A 13,654-nucleotide genomic window follows, 5' to 3' on the forward strand; every position below is an offset into this window, starting at 1 on the left:
AACTCTGTAACCAAGCCTTAAGTGTGTGCATATCTAAAAGAGTCATGTATAACTGATAACTCATTTTCCCATTTCTCCCTTCCTCCACATTCCTCCTCTTCCTTTGTTTTCTCTGTGCCATTTTTTTTACATTGTAAGCTCCACAAGGCAGGGGCCTCTCCTCTGTCCTCCTCTTCAATGCACATTCATGGTGCTATAAAAATAAAAGAAGTATTGAACTTCCAAATTGGCGCCTGTCCAGTTTTTAAACATGTTTCTCACTTGCCAAAGCGTAAGAGGGGATAGCCTGTTGGGGGGTGCCCAGAGCAAAATATGCAATATATTCCCCCCTTCTCAAAGATCCTTTCCACATGAGGAATGTAAAGGTACACTTTCTCCTTCAACAGGCATGCAAATCTTCTGGGCTCTCTGGCATTGTACTGAAACAATGACATTCTCTGAACTGCACTAAGCTATTGTTGCTGCTGGCTAAAAAGGATCAAAGAAGGTGTGTGGGCAGGAAATCTGAAGTGGGTGGCATTGCGACCTCTTATCAGTTTGCTTTTATGGATTCCTTTAAACTCCTGAGTGAAGTTTAGCTCTCTGGATACCTGCTGCATGGTTAGCATAACCAGAAATACGTCTACAAATACATTTTTAAAAGATGCTGCTAAAACATCTGTACTGAACAAGAGCAACTGAAACGTCACCTTCTCAAAATAAAATATTTGTTTGGAATAATCTGCCAGGAATTTTAGATTTTTTTTTTTTTTATAAATAATTTTTATTTAAGTTTTGAACAACAAAGAAAGAAAGGAAAAACATACACAATACATATCTCAAAAAAAGAAAAAAAAAATAACAAGAACACACACAAAAAAACAATTCAACAATAAAAAACAAAAAACATAACAATTAAAAGCAATATCTCTTTTCCATTTCCATTTTTTTAGTTTACTTATTTTCTGGACTTCCTCATACCTCCCTCTTTTGTATTCCGATCCAAATTGTTTGTCCAGCAATTTCTTTTCAACTTTTTTAATCCCAATCTTTAACTTTAATATAATATAATATTGTAATATATATCTTCAATTTCTTTAAACCTGATTTTTAATCTTATTATAATATAACATTAAAATTTTCCCTCTTAATTGTCAAATTTCCATTTCTTTAAACATCTTTAATCCTAATCTTAATCTTAGTTTATCTTTAACTTTAACCTGTACAGCTGGAAACCGCTTATTTTCAGTCCAACATCACTCTAACATTCTTTAATTTTACAATGTTTCTGAAGATAGTCTTTGAATTTCTTCCAATCTTCCTCCACCGACTCTTCTCCCTGGTCACGGATTCTACCAGTCATTTCCGCCAGTTCCATATAGTCCATAAGTTTCATCTGCCATTCCTCCAGCGTGGGAAGTTCTTGTGTCTTCCAATATTTTGCGATGAGTATTCTTGCTGCTGTTGTTGCATACATAAAGAAAGTTCTATCCTTTTTTAACACCATTTGGCCGACTATGCCCAGGAGAAAGGCCTCTGGTTTCTTAGGGAAGGTATACTTAAATACCTTTTTTAATTCATTATATATCATTTCCCAGAAAGCCTTAATCTTTGGGCACGTCCACCAAAGGTGAAAAAATGTACCTTCAGTTTCTTTACATTTCCAACATTTGTTATCGGGCAAGTGATAGATTTTTGCAAGCTTGACTGGGGTTATGTACCACCTGTATATCATTTTCATAATATTCTCTCTTAAGGCATTACATGCCGTAAATTTCATACCTGTGGTCCATAACTGTTCCCAGGAATTTTAGATTTTGCAGAGGTTATCCATTTATAGTGCCAGCCTTATGAATCCCCAGGTTGCAAGTTTACCAGCTACACTTGACTGACACGCTTTAACAAAGTATAACCTATATTTGTTGTTGGTTCAGTTCAGGCTTTGTACAACAATAATTGTAGAAAGGGATAAACTTTTATTTCATTCTCTGTTATTCTCAGTAACCCTATACTTCTGCTAATGCATACATATAGCCCAAGGAAATGTAAACATCTCTTGTTACAAAATCTAGATCTTGAGATTTCAGTAGTTCACAATACGACATTTTTCCATCTCCTCTTGGATATCAAGGGGGGAAATCAGTGTTTCTAATTAGTTGCAGGTCCCTTCTGGAGTCTGTCCAGAAGAGCCAATCCCTTAGTTGACACTTAACCTCTAATATTAGTTTTAAGATTCAACATTTTTTCCTCCTAATCCTTGTGAATGAAGGCTGGTATAAGTTACCTAAAAAACACCATTCTTCTGGAATAGCTAAGAATGGTTACTGAAAATAGTATTGATTTATTGCTAGTTAACAAATTATGTTTATTTTTAGCACAAGCAACCTGTAGCCCATTTGCTCATTATTGTTCCAGTTCTTTTTGCTGTTGCACGTAAGAGATATATCTGTGTTTTGTTGTGCATGCTGGGTCTTCCTTTTATGTACCCTGCTCTGGGATTGTTAGAACGAAGAGTGGGCAATAAATAGTTGAAATAAATGTCAACTTTTCAGTGTTCATCTTGGGAATCAGAAATTCCGAACAGAACTGTGCTTCTTGGTTTAATTAGAATTATCCATATGTAGCAGTTAGCAATGCATATTTAAATGTGAACTTGGCTTACCAGCTGGCTAGCTCCTTTGCATATGCATGCCAGATTATTTAAATTTCTCACTATTTGAATGAGATCATTAAAGTTACACTTCTGCTAGACATTGTTCTTCTGCTCAAAATCTAGCTTATTTGTCAAAAAGCAGTCATTTGAACTATATACAGAGAGGTATAGAAAGCTTAGAAATTCTGTAGTCCCTGTCCAAAGTGACTGTGTATGATATGTGTGGCTGTCTTCTCCAGTTTCTCAGGAGAGAAGTGGATAATTCTTTAGTGACGAAACTGGAATATGGATCCTTCTTCCTTCTAGTCCCTGGGAGGTTTGAGCTACTCCTGCCACAGAGTTGTTGTTTAGTTGTTTAGTTGTGTCCGACTCTTGTGACCCCATGGATAGCAAGTTGGGGATGGCATTCTTCAGGTGTCTTGCATCTCCTCTGATCCTATGCACTAAAAATATTTTCTTAATAACGGGAAATTATCTAGCAACTATTCACAGCACAGAACTTGATTTTCCCTCATTGCAGAAGGTCCCATGTTCAATCCCCAACAGCTTCAATCCTCAACAGTTAAGGCTGGGAATGTCCTCTGTCTGAAATCCTGTAGAGCTGCTGCTGGCCTGTGCAGACTGTACTAAGCTAGATGGGCTGATGGTACTGACTGGGTATAAATACAGATACACTACTGGCAAAACCTATTGGTGTTTTGCAACTTTCTGACTAGTTGCAGGACCTTAGCCAGACCTAGCAGAGTAAACGCAGAATCCACGGAAGCAATTGGCAACTTGGCTGCAGACAGGATAGACGAAGCAGGAACCAGGAACTTATAGTTAGGTGTTTATTATATACAGTGGACTATTTACAGGAACAGAATCTTACAGGAACACGGATCTTTAGCTAGCTCTCTCATACACGACTCACAACTCCTACACTGACACAGAACAACTGAACTCCTGAACTACCAGTTAGTAGACCATTAATTATCACTCCCTTGGGAGAGCTTGACCAGTCAGGGAGCTGTCTCCATGCCTCTGTTATCTCCAGGCAGACTTACTCCTTCAGATTGCCTTCTGGCTGTCTGCCAAACCTTAATTGACTCTGTGTGAGTAGCTGTACGTACACAGTTTCCCAACATACACCTGTGGCTTGCTAGCAATATCATTGCATATCTTGGAAAAGGTAGCCAAATTCCAGGAACACGTTAGTTTTTTCTCTGCTTGTACAATCCTTATCTGTTTAGGAATATGGGCTTGCACCGAATGCATATGCAGTCAGTCTGAGAGAAGGGGCACCTAAGCCGGCATATTCAGAACTCTGTTTTGGAGAGAAATACATACGATCTGATTTAGTACTGCTGTTGGCTTGGGCACAGTGACACTTGCTATAGCTGCCTCAGTGACTGAGACGACCAAGATAGGACAATGTCGGAGTTATGTTGTGTCAGTGTCTCAGGATTTATCCTCTGATCACAACCTATAGATGTTAGCTATCAATAGGCTCATACTTTGTGGGTTAAAATTCTCTTCTAGCTCCAGAGTGCCTGACATAGTGAGTAATACAGCCTGGGTAGATGTCAAGCTCAGGTTCTCGTAACCCCTGCCACCACAGGGTCCACCATCATTCACTGAGAGGTCCCCATTGCAGAAGCTTCTGCTGTTGTGTCTTGGTGCCCTTGGTGAGCACTTGGCCCAAGCGGGTCATCATTCTCTTTCCGTACCCCACTCCCTGGCTTGAAGTTGAAACAAACGCCTTTGATGACAGCAGCATAAGTTCTGTTTGAGTTGGCTGTTGAGTTAATCTATGATAAACCTCTTTTGGAGGAAGCAGGACATTTGGCTGGAGCAGGTCAGTAAACTGCCATTCTCTCTCACCATCACAGGCCCGATTCCCCTTGGTGTCTGATCACACCACCGCCACCTCTCCCCTATACATTTATATGCACACGCAAACTGAGATCTGCCAAATGCTCAATATTAGAAGGGAGTATGGGAATATTAATTTGGTGCCTGGGTTCATCCAGTTAAAGGAAATATCCTAAAAGAAACACGACTCCAAAACAGAACCAAGGCATGAAATACAGCTGTGCATCAACAGATTAACTAATCACACTAATTCTGGAAGAATCTGGAGGTGGGGAGGGGAAACGAGATGCAAGCAAAATAATGCTCCCAAGTGTCTCATAGCTCTAGGCTGAGGCATGGGAACAAAAATAATTGTAAGGTAAATCCACCCAACTTTAGCTGTTATGTTTGGTGTTCTGTATATGATGCAATTTGCTAAATCTACGGGGAAAAGATTTGCATAGCTAATATCCCTAGTGTATAGCCTCCTAATTTCCTGTTTTCCTAGTTTAATCTTTTATTTCTAATTGTCCCCCCTTCCCCACAATCTGGTCCCATCTCTGACTGGTGGAACTGCGGCTATGCTTTTTTTGTAAGTATATTTTGCAAGCCACGAGTCTAGCCACCACAATATCTCCCAACTACTCTGAAATAAAGGTTGAGAAAACACTTTTCTTTGAAATCTAATAGAGTGCCAGCAACTACAAGTGAAGCAAATGTGTCTTGTTTTCCATTATCTGGGTAGAAAGGTGATGATCTTCTTCCCTTGAATTTTGGACTTGTGTGGCTCCCAATTGAACTGCAGCAGCTAGAGAAATTTGAGATCTTCCAATCCTTGTTTAATGGCAACTAAGGACTCATTCCATGATGCTAAATGTGTTTCTGTTAATGTTTGTGAACTAATAGTTTTATAGGTCTGTTCTGGTTACTGTCAAGGTTTGTGGCATGACTTGATGCTCTTCTGATTCCTTGGTCACCTCATGAGAGCAAGAGCCCTTCCCGAATTTGTTTCAGTTACTACCAGCTTGATTTAAATTACACCCCAATGGAGAGAAACCTTAATGCTCAGATTTCAATATTGGTTCCATAACTGCTTTCAGTTGAATAATGGGTTGGTTAGAGGAACAAGAGCCATAACACGCCCTGCAACTGTCTCATTCTCAAAAGGTCTGCTGTGGCCAGTCAATATTTTATGTGGCCTGAATCTTGACAGCAGAATGAGCAAGAAAGGCAAGAAAGATGCAGGGTGAGTCCAGTTCAGCAATAGAGCCCCCATCTTCTTCCCACCTTAAAGACTGCAACTTGATCATCGTAAGGTGGTAGCAAAGCTATGAAAAAAGAAGCGGAAACCCAACTTAACATCTGCGTATATCCCGCCCCCCGGAGCTGAATGATGATGTCATAATCCAGTCATCCAATAAGTAGATACTTTCCACCAGAATTGCAGTTTTTATTTCTGCAAGTGCTTCAAAGTTAGATGAAAACTACACAAGTTAATGATTAGAATAACAGTTGACAGTACAGTATTTTGAATTCTGAAATTTAGGAGAAATCCTCACTGGCAACTTGAAGAAGTTCTTTATTCTGTCATTGCCGGCTGAGCTCTGTTTGCCTTAAAGTAGTTGCCCTGCTGTTCCTTTCTTTTTTTATGTGTTTTGCAGGGTGTGAGCAAGGGATCTCTGCATTCTTACCACAAGATGGAGCTCCAGGAACTAGGTTTTTCAAACAGATAAGGACACTTAATGGATTTTCCATTGACTGTTTTTATATATTCAGTGGTCCAAACTGTGGAAGTATTCTAATGAAGGATTCTTTCAGAATGCCTAAGACCACCGAAGTTGTTGTTTGGTGGTTGCAAAAGGTCACTAAGCTTTTTAAGGAACATGGTTGTCTGACTTGCTCAGTAGCACATAGTGTTTCCACTGAGATGACTTTATTTCAGAAACCAACCAAAACATTTGTGGACCTTGCTTTGATTATGGCTTGGTGTGCGTGCACAGTATTAAAACATAGTTTAAAAGAACCTACGTTCTTTTTCTCCAAACAAACCATGAATGGTAACCCAAGAACAAACTGTAGTTTCTACTCATGATTTGTTTGGAGAGAAACAAACCATTAGCCAAGGTTTGCAATTAAGAATGAACCAGGTTCTGGCTTCCTCCTGGCTTGTTTTGATTCTAAGTGTGTTAGGAGCAGGGAAGAAGCAACTCTCTGGAAAAGAAACAAACCCTTCTGCATCTTTCTTGGGGAATGGGTAGGGGATTCATAGAATCATGCAACTTACTTTGACCTCCCTGCATACAATGTATCAATAAATTTTAAAATCCATTCTTCGATACTGAACAGTGTTGGGTTTTTAAAAAGTTTTTAAATGAGCCAAGTGTGCTTCGTGTGGCTGTCACTCAGGCTGCCATCTAAAGTCAAATGATTATTACAGTCAAGAAATGTACATTTGATGCTTGCATCAGATCTTTGTTGAGTGGGGTAATTTATCCAGAGATTAATTGCACTTAATTATATTGTCAAAATGAGTTAGTTGTGTATGCCGTGCTCAATTTGAACGAATTTGTACTTGTCTCATCTATTTGATGGCATTGCATGGTGATGGCATCCCACTGCTACTCACACAGCGTCTTTTATTCTTGCTTGCATAGTTTCATTTTGCTGTATTTGCTCATCTTCGCGAAATACACATTCAAAACATCTTCTGTTATTCAGTATCGCAAGGGAGCATTGTGATGCCTGAAACCAGTGTGACTGGGTCTCGTTTCTGCTTACATGAGCAGATGCTATATATTTCAGGCTGGTTAGAATTCCCCACTCACCCCTTATTTACGTTTCCTTCAGTCAGGACACATTCTGAGCCCTCATCAAACCTTTTGGAAATCCACAAATTGAGTCAGGAAGTTTAAAAGCATCATAAACTGGTTTGAGTAAAAGGATTGAATAAACAGAAGACAGAACTTCTAACCTGACATTTGTTTAGGCTCTCAACAGCTGTTGAACCTTTAACATTTCAAGACTTCCAGAAAACCTTGCTGAATAAGGTCCACCAAGAAACCCTCCTATGTGGGAATGTTACAAACTGAGATGCCCTCTGAGAATGACAGGAAACTGAGTGTTTGCAAACTACACAATGCTCTGTGGAAGAGACTGGGAACCTCTGGCCCTCCAGATGTTGTTGCACTCCAACTAGCCACAACCATCATGGCTAACAAACAGAGATGATGAGAGCTGTTGTTGGCATCCGTTGTCTTGGGAGACAATGGAGAAGTGCACTTGGGGTAGGGGATGAAGTCCAGCTGTTGGAAGGTTGCAGTGTCTGCTGTGGCTGCAGAGACCAATACGGAAGAGACATGTTTTGTTGCAGCTGGGGCAGATGAAGGTATCCAGTAGTGCTGCTGCAGATGCAGCATAGTGTTTCTTCTCTCTTCATTCCTCCCAGTGGTCATTCCTCCTCTAGTCACTGCTATGAATTCACAACCTGACTGTCGGTCTCCAGGCACTGCAAGGGATTCCCACACGGTGTGGTTGATGTTGCCAGCTTGCAGACATCTTTGTAACACACAGTTGTTCTGCCCACAAGCCTGATGTTGGAAGCCTGCTTCCCCTAGAGCACGTCCTTGGGGATCCTGCCATCTTCCATTCTGTGGAAATGACCAAGCCAGTGCAGACAGTGCTAAGACAGGAGTGTGAACATGCTGCGAATGTGAGCTTGGGAGAGCACATCTCTGTTTGAAACTCTGTCCTGCCATGTGATATACAAAATCTTCGAGTCACAGTGCATGTGGAAGGCTGAGGTTGCATATATCCCATCACTGCATTTGAAGAGGACTGGAAACTACAAGGTATTAGCTGTGTATAAATTTTATAACCAGTGAAGCAGCCTTTCATTGATGGTTGAGTTAACAGATTATCTCTGCCAGTGCCAAATGTATTTAAAATATGATGTTTGTATGTACTTAGCGCAGCATGAATTTTTTTTTTTTAAATCTTCCATGCAATGATTTGATTAATTTGTATTTTTTTGTAATCTGCTTATTTCTCCAGAGATACAGTGTGGCTACCAGGCAGTAGTAAAAACCAGAATAAAACACATATATCCAACTTAAGTTATACTTGGAACAGACATAAGTTAACAATATCTAACCTGCTTAACGAATGCCAGCAAATTAGGTAAATAGTTTGCACTTTATTAGAAATCTTTCAGGGCCTTCCATAGTTTCACTGACAGTGAGCTTCTGTCAGTAAGGACCCGCTTAAGCAATGCTCATCAGATTTGTTGATAATGTGGGATTTATTTATAAATCATTGGAATATAATGAAAATGTATCTCCCTCACTGTCTCTCTCTTCCATTAATATATTTTTATATATACTTCCTGTATGAAGTAGTGTCTATTATATGTTTTGTATTTTATATATTTCAATATAAAAGTTTAAAACATTGGATTTTAACATCTGTATAGTGTCTGAAAGCATTATATGAAGTGCACATGTGGTTAAGCCAATAAATTATGGACCCTTTGGGTTTCATTTGTCTGGCTTACTGGAATAGGATGTTTTTATTTAAATCAAATCCCACAAATTAGACATTCTTACAAGAGAACATGTCTGATTATTTTCTTATTACAGTTTGCTAATAACTTTTCCAAAACCTGCCTTGTCGTAATATATAAAAACTGCTACAAATATGGTATCTAATTCTGGTTAGTAGGTGGACAGACTTGCCGTATGAAGTATTCTTTAAAGAAAAAAATGTACAAAAAAATTAAAATTGTCTTTTATAAATTAAGGAGATAATAAGCATTCATTTTATTTCTTAAAGGTAGCACTGTATTTTGAAAGAGAAAAACTAGCAAAGCTTATCACTTTGTGCAATGGGTCTCAATTAATGAGATGTCAATAATGCCAACGAGAGAGCAAAAAAGGGAGGAGAACGGGCTACTTACTATGAGTTACTCATTTAGCATGAGGAGTGCTATGCAGATAGTTGCTCAAAATTGCATTCTGTAATGTACATTTGAAATGAATACTTCCGCTTTAGCTCGTATAATAGTTAATGGAAATCTGGTAGACTTTTAAACATTAGAAGGGGATTGCATGCCATTGTTTCCACAAGTGGTGTTCATAGTGGTACTGTATGTTTGAGTAACATCAAAGTGATCCAAGTGTGGTTCCCTGCATATAAAAAATACCTACTTAAAAGTGTCTGGGAGAATGATTTGGATTTATAAATAAAAATTCGAGTATCACAATTCAAGTAGTCCATAGTAGGTATTAAAAACACCTACCCTGGGTAGAAGACTACTTTCACCAATTCGTTTAAATTAAAATAAATAAATATATCCCTACACTAAAATGATTTCATGCAGTTGCATCCATGTCAGGGCGCTTTAATGAGTAGCAGGGCTGTGTTTTATTCCTAGACAAGCTAAGCCTGCACACAAATTTTGTATATAAATCTACACTTATTGAATTTTAATTCCTGAGTTGGATCTGTGGGTGAAATACAGGTGCCAGCAGGAGCTATTCTGCCAAGGATTAGATTTAGACCAGGGAGCTTTGCATTGACAAGATAAAGGCTGTAATTACCATTAAAAACTGCACAAATAAAGGCAGTTAATAAACATGTGTGTTGTGTGCAGGCAAGTTGGTTGCATTCCCTTTTATGATTCCCAGAGAGCATATTTGTGATTGAACATAATGGTTTATAATGCCATTGGCTTGTTTGTCACAGAAGGGCAGCCCCCCCCCCCATCTTTTCTCCATTAGGTGTCTCAAATAACTGCTGCTTTTTCTCCTGACTTCCCCCTCTGCTTCTGACTTGTGTTGGAAAATATAACACCACGCAGCAAAAAAAGAAGTATGTTCAAATTATTTGGCTTTAATGGTTCTTAATTCCTTAAGTCCTAGCTTGAGTGCATCATTGCATTATTCCATTTTATTAGCATACTCCACTATGTAGAATATGGTGGGTCTTGCTTTTGAGTAAATGTGCATAGGATTGGGCTTCATGCCTAAAATTCCAACTATGCGTGTCCCTATTTATTACATTCACATCCTCCTTTTCAATATGCTCTCAAAAGAAATCATAATAACTTACTGGTAGTGAATGCAGAACAGGGAATCCAAAAAAGATCAAAGAATTAAGCTTGGAGTGGAGGAGGCAGTTCTCAAGTTAGCCACATAGCAAGGTGTTCAGTGCTTGAAAGATCAGAACCAGTATGGTTTGGAAATGGATCAGTATGCCTTGGAAATGCTTTTGACAGTGTTGGTAGAACCTAGCCATCATTACTAGTAGCCATTTACAGTATAGCCTTTTGCTCTATGAACTTGTCTAATCCTTGTTTAAAGTCATACAAGTTGGTGGCCATCACAATCTCTTGTAACTAGCTTCTCTTAGTAGCTTGAAAAATAATTTACTAGAATGCTAAGAGGCTGGCAGCAAGGAAAGGTACTACCTTGTAGAAGGGTACTAATAAATTACGTTCTACCATGCAAACAAGGGATGGAGCAATCTGTGCCTCCATTGCCATCCTGATCACCCCCTGCTCATGTATTGCTACCAGACAAAGAGTTAAGTACAAGGTTGATATAAGTTTTGATAGTAAGAACAGCAGTAATGGAAGAGAATGAGGGCAGCAAGAGATGAATGCGTATGTTACGCACTTTGGCATGAAATTTAGAGAATTATGCTTGAGCCTTCATGGAGGTCTTTGAGATTTTGGGACCTGGTGTATGTTTATATATGAATACACATATCTGGAACCAAACGTAAATGTGTGTAATTATATACAAAGAATGTGGGATTTTTATTCCACCAAATACCCTCCCCACTCTTTCCTGCCAAAAGGAAAATATGGATATGCAGACAGAGTATTCCCCAAACTTTCAATTCAAACTGCTAAAATAAAACTACAAGGGTTGTTAATCCTTCTGCTTGCGGGTATAGACTTGTATCAACAACTGTGGTCAAGAGACATTTCAGCAGCTTTGTTGTAGATTTTGCAAAATTAGGTTCCTGCTGATGGTTTTATGACTTCTTCTTAAGTATCCAGCCTAGACTACTGAAGATGGTTTGGATGGGCCATTAGTTATTTAAAGGATGGTAAATTTTTAAGTTCATAATTTAGTTTTATGGACGTTTGTTTTAGATGGTACATGAGAAGGCAGCAAAATGTATCAAAATGTGTTCATACCTACCAAACTTATTTAAACATTTATATTTTCTTTACCTTGCTCCTCAGATATAAAAGCTTACATATCAATAATTTAAAATTTAAAAAGACAACCCCTGCCTTCAAGCTCACAGTTTAAAAGCCATTACACAAAAGGAAAAAGGAGGGTGGGGAGGTAGAAGCAAGAAAAAAAAACCTCTAGTCCATGGAATGTGTCTTAATGTTAGGAATGTCTAACTGGAAAGGTTTGTTCTGTCACCCTGTGTTTCCTCTACTACCAGGGTTACTAGAGACTGTTAAATAGAGATTAGGCACAAATCTGGCTAGTCACACCTTCAATAGTATAGGTCCCGCTTCAGCCTTCTTCTCCCTCTTCTGATCTTTCCTCATTGCCGATGCAAATGAAAATTTTATTGGTTTCTTCAAGGCTCCTCCTCCTCTTACCAACATGACAAAACTCCAGCTGTTTTCTACTCATTCTTCATCAATACTTCATCAAGCCCTGACGAAGCCTTCACCTATGTCTTGAAGGTGCAAGATTCCCCAATTAGCAGAACCATATGCTGCAAAGTTTTGCTAAGATGTACCCACTCAGATTACAAGTAAGGAATAGCATGTTTGAATACTCTCTCATGTAAAAAGCCTTCTCCATACAGAACACTTGCAAGTTAGGGACACAATTGCTTTTTAAATTCAGCTGTTCTGGAGCAAATGGAGACAAGTTTTTCCTACTGTCTGGTGATGGACGATGGTCTTTTTTATAGTATACTTAAAACCATTATCTTTTTAGGGGCTACCCCACATTTTCTTCAAAAAATTGCTTTGCATAGGTAAATACCATAGAGAGAGCAAGATTTTCTAAAGTAGGGGGTCCATGGCTTGGCTTTTGAAAAATAGGAGGGTCCTTAGTAATTAGCTAATTGGGAACCACTGCTGTACATGGATGAACACAGTGGCTTGCTTCTGTTTGTACTCAGGCTTCTCCTTTCATGGAGTTATAACCCAATAAGTTCCCAAGCATTGAGGCATAAGCTGCTTCTCCTGCACAGTGTCTCAGCCAGAGAGGCCTCTCCACCTTCACTAATTTTGCATGGAGGGGTGTTGGGGTATCTGACTGTCTGTGTAGGCAGGAGCCTGGCAATGGGGAAGGGGTTGTCTTCACCGTCTGGGGCTAGTGATAACCAGTGAACTTGGATGAGGGCCCTGGTGCCATTGTCAGAGGGGCAGGTTAGTATTGGCATTGTTGTGGGTTCACAAAAAGCATATCTTGCTAGAGTGTGATTTTGAAAGGACAGCTCATTTATTACAGAAGATTGAAAGCCTTATGTGATGAAAACAATGTATAATTCTCATAAATCCTGCCAGATGTCAACAAGAAATAATGTGTCAAGCAACAAAGCATTGAGGGTTGTTATGAGGGAGGCCAGTATGGGCATTGGCTTAAAGTGGTTGCCAGTGTCATCTTGATTCTAAAAGCAGGAAAAGGGGGCTTGTAGTTTACTGTATAGCAAAAATGCAAAATATTTCAGTGAATACCTATCACCTGGTTGGTCTCCTTACATGCTAGTTCCTAACGCTTGGGAGCTGTTGCTCGTTTGGGGAGTTTGATCCCATGATGTAAAGTTGTTTACTATGTATTAATACACAGGAAAAGGTAAAGGGACCCCTGACCATTAGGTCCAGTCGTGGCCAACTCTGGGGTTGCGGCGCTCTTCTTGCTTTATTGGCCGAGGGAGCCGGCGTACAGCTTCCGGGTCATGTGGCCAGCATGACTAAGCCGCTTCTGGCGAACCAGAGCAGCGCACGGAAACACGGTTTATCTTCCTGCTGGAGCGGTACCTATTTATCTACTTGCACTTTGACGTGCTTTCAAACTGCTAGGTTGGCAGGAGCTGGGACCGAGCAACGGGAGCTCACCCCATCGTGGGGATTCTAACCGCCGACCTTCTGATTGGCAAGTCCTAGGCTCTGTGGTTTAACCCACAGCGCCACCCGCATCCCAGGAAACC

The 13,654-nt window shown here is 39.6% G+C and overlaps 1 protein-coding gene across 2 annotated transcripts in view; it reads left to right on the forward strand.

Moving 5' to 3' along the window:
- GLP1R (glucagon like peptide 1 receptor) overlaps positions 1-13,654 on the forward strand; it is a 104,552-nt gene that overhangs the window by 24,587 nt on the left and 66,311 nt on the right. The window lies entirely within an intron of this gene.

Source organism: Podarcis pityusensis (assembly GCF_964106645.2).
Source record: "Podarcis pityusensis genome assembly, chromosome: 3".
NCBI lineage: Eukaryota > Metazoa > Chordata > Lepidosauria > Squamata > Lacertidae > Podarcis > Podarcis pityusensis.